This window comes from Rutidosis leptorrhynchoides, chromosome 1 (genome assembly GCF_046630445.1).
Source record: "Rutidosis leptorrhynchoides isolate AG116_Rl617_1_P2 chromosome 1, CSIRO_AGI_Rlap_v1, whole genome shotgun sequence".
Classification (NCBI taxonomy): Eukaryota; Viridiplantae; Streptophyta; class Magnoliopsida; order Asterales; family Asteraceae; genus Rutidosis; species Rutidosis leptorrhynchoides.
Genome location: NC_092333.1, coordinates 218,835,622 through 218,844,055, shown reverse-complemented (window position 1 = coordinate 218,844,055; position 8,434 = coordinate 218,835,622).

Below are 8,434 nucleotides of genomic sequence, written 5' to 3'. Positions count from 1 at the left end.
GGTTCGTGAATCCGAGGCCAACCCTGCATTGTTCGGTTCCGTCGTATGCATATTTTTACTACAAAATATCGTATCGTGAGTTTCATTTGATTCCCTTTTACTCTTTACATTTTTGAGACTGAGAATACATGCGCTGTTTTTATAACTATTTACTAAATGCTTTTGAGATATATTTTTGAACTGAGAATACATGAATGGCTTTTATAAATGTTTGACAAAATAGACACAAATATTCAAAACTACATTCTATGATAGAATTATTTGGATTCAGAGGTTCGATTTCTATAAAGATTATATTATAGATCATCGGCGAGATATTTTGTCATTGCACGCACGCATTAGCTCCCGAAATGGTTCGATTTTGTAGTTAGTAACGGAGAGATGATTTTGTCATTGCAAGCGCGCATTAGCTCCCGTTTTTGCTACCATCGGCGAGATGATTTTGCATTACATGTACGCATTAGCTCCCGATGTATTGTATTGTATTGTATTCGATTTTGTAGTTAGTAACAGAGAGATAATTTTGTCATTACACACACGCATTAGCTCCCATTTTAGCTACCCTCGGAGAGATGATTTTGCATTGCACGCACGCATTAGCTCCCGTTGTAAAAATTATATTGTATTAACTTCCACGGTGAGATAATTTAGCATTGCACGCACACATTAGCTACCGTTGGTGAGTTGTTTGAAAGGTTCCGGTGTTCTTCATATGAATGATTTTACAGCAGGAGTAGACCTGCACAGGTTGTTTTCTAAATATGAGTATCTTGTGGTCTATTATATTATTGGAAATGTTATTTATGATAAACTAATGAACTCGCCAACCTTTTGGTTGACACTTTAAAGCATGTTTATTCTCAGGTATTAAAGAAAACTTTCGCTGTGCATTAGCTCATTTTAAGGATATTACTTGGAGTCATTCATGGCATATTTCTAAAGACATTGCATTCGAGTCGTTGAGTTCATCAAGATTATTATTAAGTCAATTATAGTTGGATATATTATGAAATGGTATGCATGCCGACAACTTTCGATGTAAAGAAAGTTTGTCTTTTAAAAACGAATGCAATGTTTGTAAAATGTATCATGTAGAGGTCAAATACCTCGCGATGTAATCAACTGTTATGAATCGTTTATAATGTATATGAACGGGGCATTTCATTCTAGACCTTAAAGAGTCGAGACGGGGTTGAGACGGTCAAGACGCACGTTGACTATAATATATAAATGGGTTTAAGCTACCAAATGCTCATATAGTTTTTTTTTTGTCCCAATAGGCAATATACCCAAAAAAATGCTATTGTAGGTTATATACTTTAAAAGAATGTGTTAATATCAAACACTAAAACTTGTTAACCTGCAGTTAAGAGAATACGATGAATAGAATTTTTCAAAGTGAAATTTGATTAAACTGATTCTTAAAATTGATTGAAACACGATCTTAGAGCAGCGATAAACAAATTTTGTGAAGATTCTGGATCCAAAACATCAATAAAATCGAATTATGAGCATTTTTTCAAAAAATCATTACTAAAATCGACCTATTTCTCATATTTGGTTATGTGTTTGTGAAATCCATCAATGGGTTATGTTTAGAATTGATCTACCGCAGCTAACTATAAATTTTGATGAGTTTTGATCAAGTTTTGTGGTGTTTTCGATTTGCACCACCATAAACCGCCATTGATTATGCCGGATTTTGCTGTTGAAGATGAAGATGACCGGTTTAGCAGGTAACCGGTCATTTTTTATTTACATTAGCACACTTTTTCAAAGTACATAACCTACAATAATATTTTTTGGGGTATATAGCCTACATTGGGGAAAAAAATATATGACCATTTGGTAGCCTAAACCTTATATAAATATATATACACATATTTTAAAGCCAAAAAAATTTCTTTAACCAGTTTGTACTTATAATCGCTACTACCACAAATATCATACAAGAAATTAACACAAAACTACGTCACTTTTTTTTATTGATTTGACTGACTTCAGACAGACTTTAATCAATTTTGACTTTTCCCGTCTTTGACCCGACTTTTCCCATCTTTGACCCGACTTTTGACCGTTGACCGACTTATTAGACGCAGAGATATAGTTAAGACGGACTAGTCACCAAAATAACGGACGCTGTTTGCAACCATGCATATACATGTAATGGATCTAATGAAAAAACAATACTCGTGTTAAATCGTTAGTATATAGAAATTATTAATCTCATATGTATTAAATTTTATGTAAATTAGAAACAAAAAAGTAAAAAAAAAAAGAAAAAAAGAAGAAAAGAAAAAAAAAAGGAAAATGACAACTCTGAACGACATCATATACAATGACAATTAGTATATACTGGTGGTAATGTGCCAGGTTGAAGAGACCGATCATCTCATGTAAACTTTGGTTACGTGTTTACTAATTCTTATAAAATGGTAAATCTAGTGGCGGAACATGAAGATTTGTAATGGGAGGGTCAAGATCTGGAAATTATAAATGTCTTTCTTGACTGATTGTAATGGCGGAACACAGACGGGTGCGATTTTACTATTGTTATATAAACGTGTTATGGGTTGAGAATTCAATAGCCGGACTGATCCTAGAATCGTGTAGTCACTTTCCTAATCGAATATTTCGACTCAATTAGCCACGGGTTACACGAAATCAAGATTGTGATAAGACTATGATGAACAATCATCTTGGCTAAAAGATAATTGTTCCACGCAATTGTAGAAAGTAAATCTGCAAGTTTGAGTGTTGAAAGTGTATTAGAAAATGGTAAATTTCTGGAACGTTTCTTCAATGAATGAAGTCATGTATTTATAATGGGTCAAAAAGTGCAATGAAATGTTGTAACCTTTCATAAATAGATATGATTAAATGACACATCCCTTGAAAATAGACATGTTTGAAAGAGGCATTAATACACTGATAAACCACTTAAACATGTTGATGTTTAATTTCGTACTCTAAAAGAACTAGTAAAACTACTAAATAGTTATCACACAATACAGGCAACTAATCGCGTTCGTGCAATAATTTATAAGTAATATTGACCATTTCGTCCAGAGAGAGCAGTTTTATCAGAAACTTTAACTAATAATTATCCTAGTAAAAATGGGGGGTTTTTGTTTGTTAAAATAACAATCGCGTAAAGTGAATTAAACTTAATTCAATAGAGAAAAGGTATCCACTTAGAATCAATTCCCTCGGGTCAAGATTGATTGTTAAGTCCATTTTTAAACAATTATAATTATGGTGACACTGTAATTATCTCTCGATTCTTACAGATTATCAACTAAATCCCTAGCTCAACTCTCGTTGATTCTAGTTTTCTAATCTAGTCACCTAGATATTACTCAAGATAATAATCTAGCTTGAATTGCTTTGGTGTCCCTACACAATTTCACAATTATCAAAGTCTATCACAGTTTAATTGCTAATCGTTTAATTATACTGGTGTCCCGCATATAATTATCCTAAGGCCTAAATTATTCACGTTCAATAACCTAGTAAAGATCACAACTTAAATCAACTCTCGTTGAATAGTTAATAATCTCTGCAACTTCAACTAGTTAATTAACCTTAATAACAGTCGTTATTTAGCTAAACAAGATCTAGGTAATAAGATTAATTGTTCAAATTATAAAGAGAGCAATCATTCACCTCAGTTCAATCTTCTAAGCAGATACAATACATTTAGCTACTCATATTAAAGCAAGAAACAATGAAAGATAAAAGATAAACAATTGAAGCCATTAAATTGAATGAAAATAAAAGTGATTACAAGATTAAAACTAACCAAGATTGATGCAATAACATAAACCCTCTAAAAAGAATGTATAAAAGCAAAGAAATTCGTAACTAAACTTGCTGGTAGGCTAAAATTCGTAACTAGAACTGAATACCCTAACTTGAGGAAAAATTCGGCTATTTATAGCTAAACAAATTCTGAAGTCGGCCAGCAAACTTCGCGACCGCGATGAAGAGCCTCACGACCGCAATCCCAGCAAATTCTCGTGACCACGACTTTGTAACTTACGGGCGCGAGATCACATTTGAGATCCTTGAACTTCTGTTTCGCGAGCACGACACTCATTTCGCGAGCACCATATGACCTCGTGACCGCGAGGTAGAATATTGTGGCCGCGAGATTTCTATTTCTCATCAGTTTCTGACCTTTTGACTTTAAAGATGGGCATAACGGATTATTTTACTTGAAAGTGCTGGAGTCACTACCCGAATTTATTCCAAAACATCACATTTCTTCAATCCACCATTTATGAATCTAAAAACTAGAACTTTAACAAATAACTTCATAATTCCTTCAACTTGTAATCGAAAATCAACATAAAGGAACCGATATTGCGAGTAAAATTATGTATAAATGAAGCAATATCAAAATCCCTCACACTTGAACCTTGCTTGTCCTCAAGCAAATCTATCTTCAAATAATATCAACTAATGCAAAGATAAACATACCCGAACACGTCTTCAACAATCATAGAATCAAGACGTAACGATATCATCTTCATAAGCAATAAATCCATATCATGTAGTCTTAAAAACACAAATGCAAGGTTCAAGCCTTCAATAGAACTCGACTCTTCCAAAATCAAATTCTTGATTACCCAACAATTTCATACGCCGAATCAAGAACACCCATGTGCGGAACCAAACAATTTGGCCTTTGGGAAAACAAGACCTTTAGATAACCATTTTTGCATTTTAAGAACGGGAAAACATGTTAATTTTTTACACAAAACAAGTTTTCCGGAAATTTTAGGTTTAAAGGCTATGTGCTTTCAAAGCCATCCCGGTTTTGAGACAACCGCATGGGTAATTGCCAACCCTGTAGCAAACTATCCGGTTCGATAGCGATGGGAAACCAATTACCTTAGGTGTGTGCTTAGGTGTCATCCACAGTCAATTTGGTAATAATCAACGACATGGAACAAGTGACCAATCCTAACAAAATCCCTCCGATGTTTTAGGAGCAAGATGGAAAGGCCACAGGAAAGCGGTTTGAATTTATCCTACCAAACCTATTTTCGGGTTGAAACACAAATCGGAAGACTTGATTCCCTTAATGGGTGGACTCGATACACCCAGAAGTGTTTAAACACTTGGTTAATTTTATTTAAGGTCTTTTGACCCCACTTTCCACACATCTAGCTTTTATTCTATTTTTAAGAAAATGTAGGAAGCATATACTACATTTCCATATTTTAAAAAGGGTACCATGGCTTTTGACCATGGAGTTTGTTGTCAAAGCAACATTAGCACGAATCCATTGCTCTTCCTAAAGAAGACAACACAATGTGAAGCTCAAGGCTCCTCTTCCCACAGTACGATACATCAGTGTAACACATCGTGAAATGATGCATTAACCAATGTCAGTATGAAATGATGTGGATTAGGAAGTCTCTCACACCAAGTAAAACGACACTCGGAAGACTCAACTTCCTTAATGGATGGACTTAGATCATCCTACAATTTGGGTTTTAAAACCTTGGAAGACTTTACTTCCAAATTTTTAACAAAAATTGTTTAAGAAGTTCATAAAATTTTCAAACTGGTGACGATTGTTCACGAGGATTTATCCCCCCCCCCCACACACACACACTCACACACTTAAGATCATGTAATGCCCTCATTTACATGAAATCAGGTAACAAGGAAAAATTCAAGAGGACAATAGTGGAAAGGGAAAAATATAAGAAACCCGAATTTTAAGATCCGTTGTCATGGAGAGATGGTGCACGATGGCGCTGAACTTACGGCCAACATCAGAACATCGGCATCCACTCGAACATCACACACAATAATCATCAAATGCAAAGCTGAACTTAATGCCAGTCTTTGAATATAACAGCATGCGCATCATCAAAAACTGCAATATCATACAAGCATATGCAAACATACGGGGTGGTACCATCACGGTACCGAAACGCCCCAAGATTATCCAAGTACATAGTCGAAAAATAGTTAAGTGGAGTCATCCGAATTACAAATCAAATAAAAGAAATTGTCTTCAATATAACCACACACAAACTGGCCACATCATAGATAAGCTAACTCAAAAGAACCCCCAGTAGGAACCATCATTAGGATCGGGGTTCTGCTGCTGATCCTGCTGTTGTTGTTGATAATTCTGCTGCTGGAGAGCTTGCTGGTGAGCTGCTTGAGCCTGAGTGAGAGTGGTAGCGGCGTCATAAGACGGAAGAGTCATCCCCGGACGCACCCAATCAGTCCATGCAGAACCAACCGGGCGGATAAAGTTCTGCGGGTCCTAGCGATAAAGATCAAAGGAGTGCTGTGTCCAGGCCAAATCTTCCCGATAGCATGCCTAATTATACCATGTTTTATCATTACCCTCGTCAATATGTTGTAACGACCACAAAACCATTTACTAGAAAACACGCATTTTTTTAAAACAACGAGCAGATTCCTGTCTGACCATATGCGCGGCGCGCATATGGGTGCGCGGCACGCGCTATAATGTAAAACCAAATCAGAAGTTGACAACTGACCTGAACACCAGCAATTGCCCATTTGCAATGCGCGCAGGCCTATGTGCGGTGCCCGTTTCAACTGGAAAGCCGGGTCAACCCCTTTATGAAACAAAACAAACCATTTCTCACCCAACCCAAGTTTCGTTAGCCCAAAACCAAATTCGACACTTTTCAAACATTACATAAACGGGTATTAACGATATAAGTGTAATATGACGCTTGGGACTCCAACGACCCATAATTACATGAACATGACAATTTTGACCCGTTTTGTTTAAACACAACAAAAGACCGAGCATGGTGATTGGGATTGCACTACCCAATCCTAAGCCTAATTTAAAAGCAAAGTCTTCTAAAGCAACCCGCAAAGCAATTAGTTCCCATGCTTACCTGATAGTGCTCCAAATGAACATATATTTAGTAGCAATATCCTCTCAATATGTAAATTATTTAGTTGTAATTGTCCTATTTTAAGTTGTAATCGTTTATATTAAATAAGTGCGAAGACAAAAGGCGAAAACGATGATTTGAAGACGCAAATGACCAAAAAGCTCAAATATACAAGATACAATCCAAGTGGTTCAAATTATTGATGAAGAACGTCTAAAAAAGATAAGAGTACAAGTTACAAAACGCAAAGTACAAGATATTAAATTGTACGCAAGGACGTTCGAAAATCCGGAACCAGGACATGAGTCAACTATCAACGGCCGACGCAACGGACTAAAAATTACAAGTCTACTATGCACAAGAATATAATATAATATATAAATAATTATATTAATTATTTATATTTTATATTTATATATATAAAACGTCGGCAAAGAAGATCCAAAGGGGTGTGAGCTGTATTCCATATCCCCGCGACTCGCGGAGTTCTCAGGCACAAAGTGCCGCGACTCGCGGAGCACAGAAATTTTAGAATCCCTATAAAAGGTCGCGAATTCTGCCTAGTTTAAAAAACATAATAATAATAATACTCCGTAAGATAATAAATAAATAAATATATAATATATATAATATATATATATATATATATATATATATATATATATATATATATATATATATATATATATATATATAATATAGATTAGTGTTATATTAAATTAGTTTGGGTTATGTAAAAGTTATTTTTAAGGTTTTTAAAGTCAGAGCTCTGTCCGTGTACCACTACGCGATAAATAATCAATGTAAGCTATGTTCAACCCTTTTAAATTAATGTCTCGTACTTAAGTTATTATTATGCTTATTTGAGCCAAAGTAATCATGATGTTGGACTAAATATTAAAGACGGGGTTATTGGGCTTTGTACCATAATTGGGGTTTGGACAAAAGAACGACACTTGTGGAAATTAGACTATGGGCTATTAATGGGATTTATATTAACTAAATGATACCTCATTAAATTAATATAGAGATTTACAATTTGACGTAGATATAAATAACCACATACGCTCGATCGGACACGATGGGCGGGATATTTATAAGTACGAATTATTGTTCATTTGACCGGACACGGGGATGGATTAATAGTCAATGGGCTCATTAAAACAGGGGTGGATTACATTCAAGGGTAATTGGTGTAATTGTTAACAAAGTATTAAAACCTTGGTTTACACACAGTCGATAACCTGGTGTATTCATTAAACAAAGTATTAAGACCTTGTTACAGTTCGAATCCCCAGTTAGTTGGAATATTTGACTTCGGGTATAAAGTTAAATTTGCCGAGCAGTTTATAATTATGACCGATGAACTATTATGGACAAAAACCAGATAGGTTTCAAATACATCCAGGACAAAGGACAATTAACCCAAGACAATAAATTAAAATCAAAACGTCAAATATCATGGTTACGGAAGTTTAAATAAGCATAATATATATTTTATTTCATATTTCCTCGTACTTTTATTTATT